Source organism: Copadichromis virginalis, linkage group LG17 (genome assembly GCF_057382275.1).
Source record: "Copadichromis virginalis isolate Kocher_CV1m ecotype Utaka linkage group LG17, C_Virginalis_male_GT1.1, whole genome shotgun sequence".
Lineage (NCBI taxonomy): Eukaryota > Metazoa > Chordata > Actinopteri > Cichliformes > Cichlidae > Copadichromis > Copadichromis virginalis.
Genome location: NC_140634.1, coordinates 15,914,263 through 15,927,675, shown reverse-complemented (window position 1 = coordinate 15,927,675; position 13,413 = coordinate 15,914,263).

Below are 13,413 nucleotides of genomic sequence, written 5' to 3'. Positions count from 1 at the left end.
CTAAGCCATGAAGGGAACTCCCCTGCTTCCTTGGGTTTGCTAACTTTTACAGACACTTCATCAGAAACTACAGTCAAGTTGCTGCTCCCTTCACTCGTCTCACCTCCTCTAAGATACCATCCACCTGGCCCTGGGAGGCCCACACTGTCTTCACTAAATGAAAGCAGCTATTTGCCTCTGCCCCCATTCTAATTCACCCAGGTACTAATAAGCAGTTCATCGTGTACGTCGATGCATCAGACGTAGCAGTAGGGGCAGTGCTATCCCACAGATACGAACCTCAAGGTAAACGCCAGCTCTATTTATGTCACCTCACCCCCACCAAGCAAAACTATAACGTGGGGGATAGAGAGCTTCTGGAAATTATAAATTAACCCTGGAATGATGGCATCCCTGGCTGGAGGGAGCCATACAGCTGTTTCTCATATGGACAGATTAAAAAAATGGCCTGTATTTGTATAGCGCTTTACTACTCCCTAAGGAACCTAAAGCACTTTACACACTCAGTCATCCACCCATTCACACACTGGTGACGGCAGCTACATTGTAGCCACAGCTGCCCTGGGGCGCACTGACAGAGGCGAGGCTGCCGGACACTGGCGCCACCGGGCCCTCTGACCACCACCAGTAGGCAACGGGTGAAGTGTCTTACCCAAGGACACAACGACCGAGACTGTCGGAGCCAGGGCTCGAACCGGCAACCTTCCAATTACAAGACGAACTGCCAACTCCTGAGCCACGATTGCCCATATCTCCGAAATGCTAAAGGACTTAATTTCCAGCAAGCTCGCTGGTCTCTGTCTTTCATCCAAGTTAATCTCTCTCTCTCCTGTCACCCAGGCTCTCAGAATACCAAGCCAGAAGCACTTTCCCACCAGTATTCCTCAGATAATGAACAATTCTTCCCAGCTCCCATTCTACCTGCCACCTGCAGGGTGGGTGCTCTCACCTGGGATATTGAAAGCTTTTATCAGCGTATGTGGCCTATATCAGAAATATTTCTTAGTATTCCTGTGTTTCTGTATTTGAGTAATTAGCTTTTTTTGTTACCTTGTATTTAGGTTTCTGTTTGTGTACTAAATGTCTTCATGTTTTCTTGTTTATTTTCTCCCTTTACTCTGCTTCTAGTATTTGTTAGTTATTTAGATTGTAATGTACATGGCTCAATTATTTGTTGAAAAACAATTAAAACATAAGAGATAGGGATTAAGAAAGAACGAGGGCCCAGAGAGTCTGTTTATCATAGGGCATAGAGCTCCGCGCTGCTCAAAGTATTAAAACGTTTGCAAAATGATCCATAAAGTCCAATTTTTTCTTCCAATTTTTAAATTGGCAGACAAATAAGAAGTAATCTGAATTTTTTTTAATGTCTTGGTCTGAAGATTTTCTGCAAGTTCTCGTTAACATTGGGAAAACTTGTGGCCTGTGCAAAATATTTTAACCTTTTTTCATAAAACACATTATGAAGATGGAGCATTTAAGTTTTACTAATAATACTTTAGACCTATATTAGTATAATATTTATCTTAGTCTTAGATCATGAGCTTAGTTGCAATTCTAAAAATGTAAGTGACAGTTGTGCTCTGTGTTTGTAAAGTGCTCACAGCTTCAGAAACTACCAGCGATGCAATCTGATGTCAGACTGTCTCTGTTTGACAGAAACAGGCTCAAACAGATAAAGACTTAGGGCAGGATTAAAGCTGTTTAATGTTTGGTGAAGGTCAATCATACCTTAGATCATTTCACTGTGTCAAGAACCACAAGTGCAGACTCCTGAGGCAAAGAGAATAAACTGAAGATGTACCGTTATTATGAAGATGAAGATTCAAAACAAGGTTATTAACGCCATAGAAAGACTAAGGTGAAGGAAGGGAACCCGCAAACCTAACTGTGACTAGAAAAAGAGACATATCCCCTATAATGACATCTTTTCATTGGCTCCTTGTTAAATCCAGAATTAAATTTAAATAACTTTTCTGCACAAATAAAATCTTGAATGGGCACCATCAAATCTTAAAGGCCTCATAGTACATTATCATACTAACAGAGCGGTGCAAGCAAAGTGGGCCTTGCTTTTTAGCCATTTTAACTTTGTTATAACCTAACCTACCTATTGCTACAATATTACAAGTGGCAAAAACTACAGTTTGGTACATCCTGAGAAACAAAGAAATCCCTGGTGAACTCAGTAACACAAAAAGACCTGGACGACCATGGAAAACAATAGAGGTGGATGATCGCAGAATCATTTTCATGATGAAGAGAAACCCCTTCACAACAGCCATCCAAGTGAACAACACTCCCCAGGGAGTATGTGTATCCATATCCAAATCTACCATAAAGAGAAGACTGCATGAAAGTAAATACAGAAAGTTCACTGCAAGGTGCAAACAACTCATAACCCTCAAATCAGAGTAGCTGGAGAGAACCCACGCAAACAGAAAGGCCCTGGCCAGATGATGGGGTCAAACTGAAGACCTTCGTCCTGTGAGACAACAGCGTTAATCACTGTGTCACCATTGTTATATACACTGCTATATAGACCCTGTTAAAACTAATCCTGTAGCACGGGTGTTCTGCAAGAAACTGATCTGAAAGTGTTTATTGCAAAATTATCTGCTTTTGCAACTTTTTTCATCCATTGACCCAAAAGAACGAAAGCATTAGCAGATACTCAGATCAGCAAATACACTGGCCACTGACTACTTGTTGGAATTTTGAAAACATGCCATTTGTGAATGCTGTTTGGGAGAAATGTGTGGATGTCAAAGACTGTCTGCATAAAACAGTCTTTGAGAGCCACGTGTCTGGACCAAAATGGGATGGGAACATATTACTATACATAAATCTTAAGGCCTTTCCATGTATCTGGATGGATAATAAATTTGTATAGTGTTGTAGTTTTGATCTAATGCCAGTGGTTGGTAAAGCAGATGCAATAGCACATAAGAAGACTGGAAAAAACAATAGTGTAGCTGCAATGAAGGAGACTGGATGTGCAATCAAAATTTGGCCAGGTGCAAATAAAGGTAAACTAGAAACGAACCTGCGGATTGGGCCCGGTATCAAGTCTCTATTGTAGTGAGAGCTTGGTTCGAGTTTCCCCAGAATTCCTCTCTCTCTCTTCTGATGGATATCCAACCTGTGGGGCATACACACTGACCACATTTCATCACATATTCAATTTTCAGCTTCAAACTCGTGATCCTGTCTGACACTTGCTTTACCTCCACAATACTATTCACATCCTCTTCTTAAAGATGACCCCTAATCTATTTTTTTCCTATCTACACCATGATAGAATAATTTGAATCAGCATTCAATACTCCTGGCCCTGCTTTCATTACATCTTGTCTCTTGCACATACAATATTCCTACCTTCTTTCTCTCCATCAACCAGCTGTCTCTCTTTACCAGTCATAGTTTCTACTTTCAAAGTCCCTACACTACTCCACCTCCACACTACACCCACTGCCTTTCCTTCTCTCTCACTGCCTCCAAACTTTTGTCTTTGCCCAGCAGTAGCACACTTTCCACTGGAACCATGTTGACCAGTTAACCTAGGCCCCAACCAGTTCCGTGTGGAAATCTTGATGATTTACGTTTGATTTAGTAAAGATCTTCTTGGCACTAGGAATAGATGGGCTTGTGGCCCAGCAAAAACCTCCTGGTGTGTGTTTTGTTCTGGTTTTGTACCCACAAAAATAATCCATAAAGCAGAGTGGTCTTATATGCTCTGAAGCCTCTTATTGCTGTTTTTTACTATGCTGCTGTCGGCAAAAACTATGAACTTCAAATAAAGAAGTTCAGAGTTTAAGTATATAACTACACTGTTTTCAAGAATTTGACACATTTTTAATGAAATTAATATGTAAAATATTTTCAGTTTCATGCTTTGATCCTCAGACAAAGGTCTGATAACAATACAAATCTCACTTCCACTTAGCAGCGTTTGTCCATACACGTACATTGCATAGGAATTAATATCAGAATGAATGAATTTTGTTCAAAATGAATGCTCATTTGTGCTGTTAAAAAGATGTGGTGTCTGCCATCTGCAGGTTAACAGGTGAGAACGTCAGAGTTACTTTAAATATCACAGACTTGACCTGTGATGCTTGGTTGCTTCTCTACTTTTGAGATTTTACTTGGATAATTTCCTGGAAACTGAATCTTTGTGCCACAAGTTACACAACAAAGTGAGGAGGAAGGACAGGATGGATCAGAGAAAAGTGGAATGGGTGAGGAGGGTGAGGAGGCCCTGCTCTCTTTGTGGCTCCCACAGAACCATCTCCAATTACAGGACAAAGGCAACTCATTCAGGCTTCAAGCGCCAACTCTGCAGCTTTGCATGTCTAATGAGTGGTTTGCTGAATACTAAGCGGACCCCTGGGTGCTGCAGAGGCCTCACCCTCCCTCCCCCATGCAGCACCTACATCACAAAGTTGCTCCTGTACCGCTCTGCATCGGGACATCTAAGCTTCACCTCCTCTCTCTGAAGACAACAGTCCCAGTCCTTTCCATAACAGAGTCAAAACACAGGCAAACAAAACTATGAGATGCAAAATAGGGTTGCAGTACAAAGACTAAGGAATAGTGGACGCTAATGTTGCTTGCTAATTTTAACTGGACAGAAACAAGATGGACTAGAGACTTGAATATCAGTCGAATTCAAAAAGACTGATATAGCTGGGGATGAGTTTTTTAGGTTCTGACTTGAGAGGAGTGTGCTTTGTGGACAGCCAGACCTTCTGGCCAGGGTAATAGCAGGGCACAGAGGTACAACAAAGGTCAGCGAGGTGCTTATTTTGTTCCTTCATCCGTAAAAAGGCTGCCTGGGTGACCCTCCAGATCCTGCGACAACGGCAGACAAATGGAACAGAAATCTCACCTTCCAATGCTGGAAGATGAAAAAAAGAACAGTGCAAAAACAAACAATTGAGACTGAAGTCAACAATTTGATGAGTTGATGATGAGTTTGCTATGCATGCAAACTCCTTAAACACAGACTAGTGCAGTTTGTTACAAGAGATGTAGTTGAATGACAAACCCAGATAGATCTGGAAACCTATGATGTCGATACACATGGGAAGAGATTAGAATCCTTTATGGTAAAGACTGATCAGGTTGATGAAAATCCAGGGAAGATAAAAGGGCTTCAAATTGAGACACCGGTGAGTGACATTCTGGCAGGACAGGAAGAAAACTGTCAAAGCATACGCCATCCCCAGAGAGACCGAAAAAGCCCACAGTAGCTGAAGGACTATGAGTGCAAAGTGACTTGTGGGGATGATACAGCAATACACGCTGACCACAGCTACAGGGCAAATTTTAAGATGAAAGGCTTTGGAAGACTTAAACATTTCCTAGCCATTGACTTTAGACAGAGAACGAGAAGTGAGAATGAACCAAGGAGAGGTTTGAAATGTCTGACTGCAAGGGTAGATCAACTCCATGTGAACAAAAACCAAACTGTGATGGTGATTGAGAACCTGCTAACCCAAAGAAATATTGGGAGATGATAGGCAGCTTGATTTATGCAATGACATGTACAAGACCTGATTTCAGTTGGGTTGTCAGGAAACTATCACAATACCTATCAGGACCAAGGTACTTAAACGGAAATATGAAACAAGAGTTGTGTCATAAGAAAAGGGAAGAAAAACGTGCATATAGTGATGCTGATCTGGTCACAGACCTAAATGACAGCCGAAGCACAACAGGATACTGTTTTAGTCTGACTGAAAGTGGTCCTATCATTTCATGGATGTTTGAAAAGCAGCCAACCGTAGCTTTATCTACATATGAAGCAGAGTATATGGCATTGGCTGCCAATACACGAGAAAATTTATATCTTTCACAGTTACTGACTGAGATGTACAGTCAGTCTTTGAAGACAAGCAAAATGCAATTGCTTTGTCAAAGAAGTTGTTGTCAGACATGTAAACATGTCAACATCAGATATCATTATATAAGCTCTGCTGTCAGTGACAGAAAGGTAGTCATTGAATATTGTCCAACAGCAGATATGGATGCAGAGGTTTTGACTAAGCCTGTGAAATAGTTGAAAAATTTGCAGCTTATCCAAAAGATGTATGTTTAATGACACTCTGAAATTAATGCACGGATGAAGGGACTCGTCCTTCTTCTCAACCAGAAAAGAACCCTGCACCCAGAGGAGAGGAGGATGGACGAATGATGTCTGCAGAGAGAGATTTGGAAATCTATTTTTACATGGTATCGAGTTCAGGTTTGAGTACCACCTCATTGTGCTTGGGGTTATTATGGCAAATTGATTAAAAAGCCCCATGAGATCATTTGTATGCCACACAAACAACACAACAATGGATGACATCAAGGCAATGGTACAGTATACCTGCTGCTAGAGTGATGGGTCTGCACCTCACTGTTGGACCAAGGTGTTGGTTTGTGTACAGCTCTTTCGGTTGTTGCCAGGTTTCAAATATGTGTTAGACTTTTGTGAAGGAGCTGCTGTAATTATTATTCATCAATTAACACCAGTGACTGGCCAGTTGGCAGCAAGAAGGTACATATAACACATCATGGCATAGAAACTACTTGGCTGAAGTTAGAAAAAGATGGTCTTAGTCCACACACCCTGTCCTCCTGGTGTCAACATGTTCCTTAATTCTCCTCCACAGTGTGCATATGAGTATAGCCCTACCTTTCTTATCTATCTACACTCATTGTTTAAGTCTTGGTCCCACCCCCATCTTTTTTGTGTGTCTGTTTCCCTGTTTTCAGTTATTGTTATTTCTTCCTGTTTTTTGTACGTACTTATTTGACTCTTGAGCACTGCGTTTAATTAACTCCTTTTGTCTTAATCTTTTATAGCTGTATCTCATCACCCTGCTGTGGTCATTACATGAATATCTAAACGATGAAATCATGACTGACGCAATGAAAAAAAAGTTAGATTTAATATCATTAGTCATATAAACTGTGGTTTTTTTTGTTTTTAATTTCTTTATTTTGAAAGCAGGACATGGTTTTACAGCAGGATATTAGTGTGTATGGAAGCAAACTCTGTTTATTGTCAGCATTAGAAACTGATGATAGGATCAAAAGATCCCGAATGGCAGATGGTTTTGGAGCATTTCCTCTGTGGTGTTTGTTGTGAACACAAGATTTTTTGAAAAGATCACACAGATCAACCACATAGATTTTATTTCGTGTTGAAGGACATGGGAGTCTGAAAGAACAGCAACAACTATACAACACTCTATGGGCAAGCACTTTGCAATGGTTTTAAAGAAAACCTTTCTCTCACAGGAAGAGATGTCCCTTTTTTGTAATCTTGTCCTTCCTGGAAACTTTTGCAATCAGAATTGTGATCTGAATGCAAGGTGGTGCCGAACACATTGTGCTTTGCAACAACTTCTATGTAAAGTTTCTACAGGCTCATCTTGTATATGTCAATCTTTTATCTGTTGACTTATTAATTTCTTTTGTGTTATTTCAGATATGACATTATATGTCGTATCTGAAATAACTTGCTTGCTTAGACATCATATTACACGATGATGTCTAAGGTAAGACAGACAAGAGAAAAAAAAAGAGCAGGTGGGTAGAAATGGGGTGATAGAAACAAACAGAAATACACACTGTATCACCAAGTCCTGCATCTGTAAGAGACAAAAAACACAAAAACAAAGCAAAACAAACATATCGCACCTGGAACGCAAAAAATGAGAAAATACACAGATGTATAAATCAACTTCCTATAGTGTGTGTGAGAGACAGAGAGAGAGAGTGAGTTTGAGTGTCTTGTGGGGTAAAGATTTATTTGCAGTTCTGAGGTCAACCAAATCCTTAAATTTAAGAATATTAACTCCTCAGCCTCCCTGGGAAAGTCTATACCAGGGTGCTGGAAAGGAGGGTCCATCCATTATTTGAACCTCGGATACAGGAGGAACAATGTGGTTTTCGTCCACTGGGCCAGGTCTTTATCCTCTCAAGGATACTTGAGGGTGCATGGCAGTTTGCCCAACCAGTCTATATGTGTCTTGTGGCCTTGGAGAAGGCATTCAACCGTGTCCTGTCGGAGGTGCATAGGGAGTATGGGGTGTCCAGCCCATTGCTACAGGCCATTTGATCCATATACAACATGAGCTTGGCCTGCAAGAAGTCAGACTCATTTTCAGTGGGTAATAGACTCCACCAGGGCTGCCCTTTATCACAGATTCTGTTCGTAATCTTTATGAACAGAATTTCTAGGCATGGCCATGTGGCGGAAGGCTTTCACTTGGGTAGTCTCAGAATCTCATCTCTGTTTTTCGCAGATGACGTGGTTATGTTAGATTCATCGGGTGATGGCCTCCAGCTTGCACTGGAATGGTTCGGAGCCGAGTGTGAAGCAGTGGGAATGAGAATCAGCACCTCCAAATCTGAGGCCATGGTCCTCAGCTGGAAAAGGGTGGAGTGCTCACCCATGGTCAGGGACGAGTGGAGGGGTTTAAGTATCTTGGGGTCTTGTTCACTAGTGATGGGAGAAGGGAGCATCAGATCGACAGACGGATTGGTGCTGCCGCTGCAGTGATGCGGATGCTGTACCGGTCCATCATGGTGAAGAGAGAGCTGAGTGTAAAAGCGAAGCTCTCAATTTACCGGTCAATATATGTCTCTACCCTCACCTATGGTCACGAGCTGTGGGTAGTGACCGAAAGAACGAGATCGCGGATTCAAGCGGAAGAAATGAGCTTCGTCAGAAGGATGGCTTATCTCTCCTTTAGAGATAGGGGGAAAAGTTCCGCCACCTGGGAGGGGCTCAGAGTAGATAAGGATGCCTGTTGGGCGCCTCCTGGTTGAGGTGTTCCAGGCATGTCCCATCGGGAGGAGGCCCCGGGGCAGGGCCAGGACATGCTAGAGAGAGATTATATTTCTCAGCTTGCCTGGGATCGTCTTGGTGTTCACCCTGACAAGCTGGAGGAGCTGGCTGAGGAGAGGGAGGTCTGGGCTTCTCTGCTTAGGCTGCTGCCCCAGTGACCCGGCCCTGGATAAGTGGAAGAAGATGCATGAATGGATGGATAAATTTAATAAAAAGTGGATTCTCCTGAAGTGGCTTTATTTATGATCCTTATTGATTTTTTTTTTTTTTTTTTTGCAGAATGTATAATGGATAGGTGTGTCTACATGTTTCCCCACACTTCCACACAATATATCATGTAAGGGAGTATAATAGAACAATACAGAGAATTTGCTATTTTGCTATTTATTTAATTCATTTTCTGGTTCATTCAGAAGTTATTCCAAGTTACTTCCACAGCACAGTAAGTTTGCATCGTCTGCAAATAATATTATTTTCAAAGACTTGAAATTGCACATACCGTATGTGTCATGATCCTGGGTCCTTTTGACCCAGCGTTTTGTGTTTTTCTCTTCACGATTTTGGTTCTGCTCTTCCTCTGATTAGTGTTTACCCTGTTCCCCCCGTGTGTTCCTGTATCTAGTCCGCGTTTCTTAGTTTGTGTCCTTTCATGTGTAAGTTCCTGTTTTATTGTGAAGGTCTGCGTCTTATGTGAGTGTTTTCAGTTTGCCTCCCTAGTCTCGTCACGTTAATCACTCCCAGCTGTGTTTCCCACCTGTGTGTAATCTCCCTGTGTTCTCTGAGTGTATTTAAGTTGTATTTTCTGTCTTAGTAATTGCTGGTTCGTCTGTGTTGTTTCCCCTCGGTCTCCCTGCGTCTCTCCGTATGTATTTCCCCGGACCTCCCTGCATCTTCGTTTCTGGTTTGTTTTGTTAGTTTTACCCAGTTTAGGTTTTCCTGTTTCACCTTCACCCACGCCTTTGCTGTTTGTATTTTCTTTTGTTAAATAAATACTCATCTGCACCAGAGCTGCCGCATTTTGGGTCCTTTCTCCAATTCCACACGTCTGCCAGCGCGGTCGTGACAGTATGTCATTAATGTACAATATGAAAAACACTGGTCCCAAAACGGATCCTTGGGGAACCCCACAAACAACAGGTTTCAATTGTGACTTCATGGCATTTATTTTGATAAATTGTTTCTGGTTTTCAAGGTAACTGTTAACCAGTAGTAACTCCACTCCTCTGACCCCATATGTGTATGGTTTGTTAAGTAAAAGGTTGTGCTTGATTGTAGTTAATGCTTCTTTTTTTTTTACCTAAAAAAAACTTTGACATCCATGTGTGGTTGTTCTTTTTGGGTCTAAATCCATACTGATGTCCATGTAGTACATTATTTTTTGTGATAAAGTCATACAATCTTTTATAACAATTTTTTTCCAGTATCTTAGAGAACTGCAGTAAAGAGATGGGCAGATAGTTTGTGGGAAGATGTTTATCTCCAGTGTTATATATTGGAACTACCTTTGCAATTTTCATCTTGTCAGGGACTAAACCATTTTGTAATGACAGATTCCACATCTAGGTAAATGGTTTCACAACACATCCAATAATATTTTAAATTAAATCCATATCAATGCCATTACAGTAGGTAGATTCTTTGGACTTAAAGGATGTAACTACAACAATATTTTCCTCTTCATCTACTCCCATCATAAACACTGAGTTTGCTACATTAATATTTTTAGTTTTAGGAGGGTGTGCAGTTTTTACAATTTCTTTCAGGGTCCTGGGTCTCGTGACACAGTCTTTTGAGTTTTCTGGTATTTTGATATTCTTTGTTTATGTTTCACTGTCATTTAGTTGTCCAAAGTGCATTCGAGGTTTCCATGTTAGTTCTTTTGTTGATGAGGTTCCCCTTGTGTTTTCACCCCTGTGTTAAGTGTCCCTCACCCTTCAGGTGCTTAGTTATGTCCTTGCCTGATTTCCAGTTTCCCTTTTCCCTCTGTATGTGTGTCTGAGCAGTGTTCGTGCTCCTCGTCAGACCACCATGTTAAGTCCACGTCATTGCCTGTCTTGTGTTTCATGTTGTCTCATGTCATGTCTGTGTCTTATTATGGTTCCAGTTTTACTTTGAAGGGGTTCCATCTTCATTGTTTTAGTTCCACTTTCACTGTGGCTTCATTATGTTCATTCTAGTCAGCTGTTCCCTCATGTGTTTCCAGTTCTCCTGATCACTCCTTGTGTGAATTTACTCTGCGTGTTTCCATTTGGTCATCCTCAGGTCATCCGTTGTACTTCCCCTATGTCATGTCAGTGTTTCTAGCATTTTTCACATGATTGTGTTCAGGGCACGTTCATGTCTTAAGTTTTGGTTTTTCCTCACAGTTTTTATCACGCTCCTGCTCACTATCATGTTCAGGTCAGGTATCATTGTTGTCACACTTTTGGCATAGTTAATTCATGGTTAGGTTAAACAAATCTATATTGAAATCACCATAAATAAATGTCATTTTCTTGTTGTTAACAGGATTATACATCTTCAGCATTTCCTCAGTGAACATTTTTATACATGATCCAGAGCTCCGATAAATGCAGCTGATTTGCAGATTCTTTGACTTTTCAGCTTCTGTTTCAATAGTTATGCACTCCATTATATTATCCTCTGCTAGTGACAGTTCACTGATGATTCTACTTTTTTAATTATTGTCAGTATACAAGTCAACCCCTCCTTTTTTTTTTATTTCTGTTGATGCAAAATGTGTCATAGCCATCAAGCTTTACAAATTTTTTTGATCCCCATCTAACCAATCTCTGAAACTGCAATGACAGTGAATTTCTTTGAAAGCTATGCTAGATAGCCTAGGATTTTTAAATGATTTCAATTGAGGTTTCTACTATTAAAATGTATGATCGATATTACATTATCCATTATTATATTTTGATTAAACTGCTCATTTGATCATGTTTATGGGTATAAAAATTATTTTCAGGGTCTATATCGTTTTCCAAGCCCCAGGGTCTGTCCGTATACTCAAAGGGTTTTAGCCCTACATCCATTGATTTTCTATTCACAAAGCGTATGATTATAGATGGTTTTCCATTATTATTTTTTCGAGGCAGAGAATGGCAAGCCTTAACATCTTTACTATTAATAGTAATTCCCTTGCCTCTGAAGAAATTTACAATTTGTTGCTCCAAAGAGTCGATATACTGCTCTAGCTCTGCCACTCATGACTCAAGTAGAGCAATTTTTTTTGTCCTTTCCTCATTTACCTTTTGCAGTTCTTTAATCTGTCCCATCATATCCAATAGCAACTTCTGTTGTTTGGAGATATTAGAAAGCTCTCCTGACATTTAATTTAGAGGTTTCTCAGTTTCCTTAGAGACTTTGGTGGCATTTTGTATGTAGCCCGATTAACATGTAAAAGAGTTAACCTTTTTAGTTGTTGGTGGCCGTTGGAGCCTGGTCGTGGTGTCTGCTGGAGGATCCTGGGCCTAGAGAAAGATCCCACCCAACATTAAAGTGGTGGGTGGGTTCTTTTACATTTTGAAAGAAGCCCTTTTTCTCAAAATTCTGACTTTTTCCCTCAGAATTCTCACTTTCTGTCAGAATTCTGATTTTAACCTCATAATTCTTTATTTCTCGGAATTCTGACTGTCTTTTTTCTCAGAATGCTCACATTTTCACAGAATTCTGAGATTAAAGTAAGAATTCTGACTTTTTCCTCATACTTTTGGCCTTAATCTCAGAAAGAAAATTGGGGGGGGGGCGATTGAGGGCTGCACCATTCAAAGTCTTTTTTTGGACACCACTCAAACAGCCAGCAATTTAAGGTGAACATGCAGCTAAACCACAGAATTCAGCAAGCTAAACAGCATACACACTACCCCCAAAACTCTAAAACCAAGTCCAGCCAAGAAGGCAGAAATGGAAATGGGCTTTTAGACTACTATGACCTGGAGGACTGAGAACCTACAGTAAATGCAACACTGACTACTGACTATTAAAATTCCTTAAATACCAACAGGCAGAGTAAGATCATGTTAGACCATAGCGAAGAAAAGAAAAGAAAAGATGGACAAGCAGTACTGAAGAAACAGCGGGACAAAAAAGGACAAGGTGCAGGGCTTACACAATAAAGAAAATAGAGAAAAACGCAAACAAGAGAACCAGTAGAACAAGGTGTAAAAGGGACCTAAAGGGGCCCAAGACCACAACCAAAATCAGGAGGAGTATTTTGCTGTTAATGTTTCAGAACTAAGCCCACTCACAGATAACAAATTGGCTAACCTAATGTTAACTCAATTCTTCAATCTAGCTCTAATTGTCCTTACAAAAGGTAGTGTGGTCTCTCTCTGTTAAACAGGCAGGCACGCACGCACACACACCAGAAGGTCAGTCTGTCAAAACCATAATTACAGGCTGTAGATGAAGACCAGTTAAAATTTCACTGGAGCAGAATGTTAGAGCCCTAACAGGGCCAGCACACTGGTAAGAGCACTCAGTTTTTCATTACTCATCAAAAATTTGAAATCCGTTTAAAAGAAAAATGTCCATATCCAACAAAAGGATCACGATTTGCT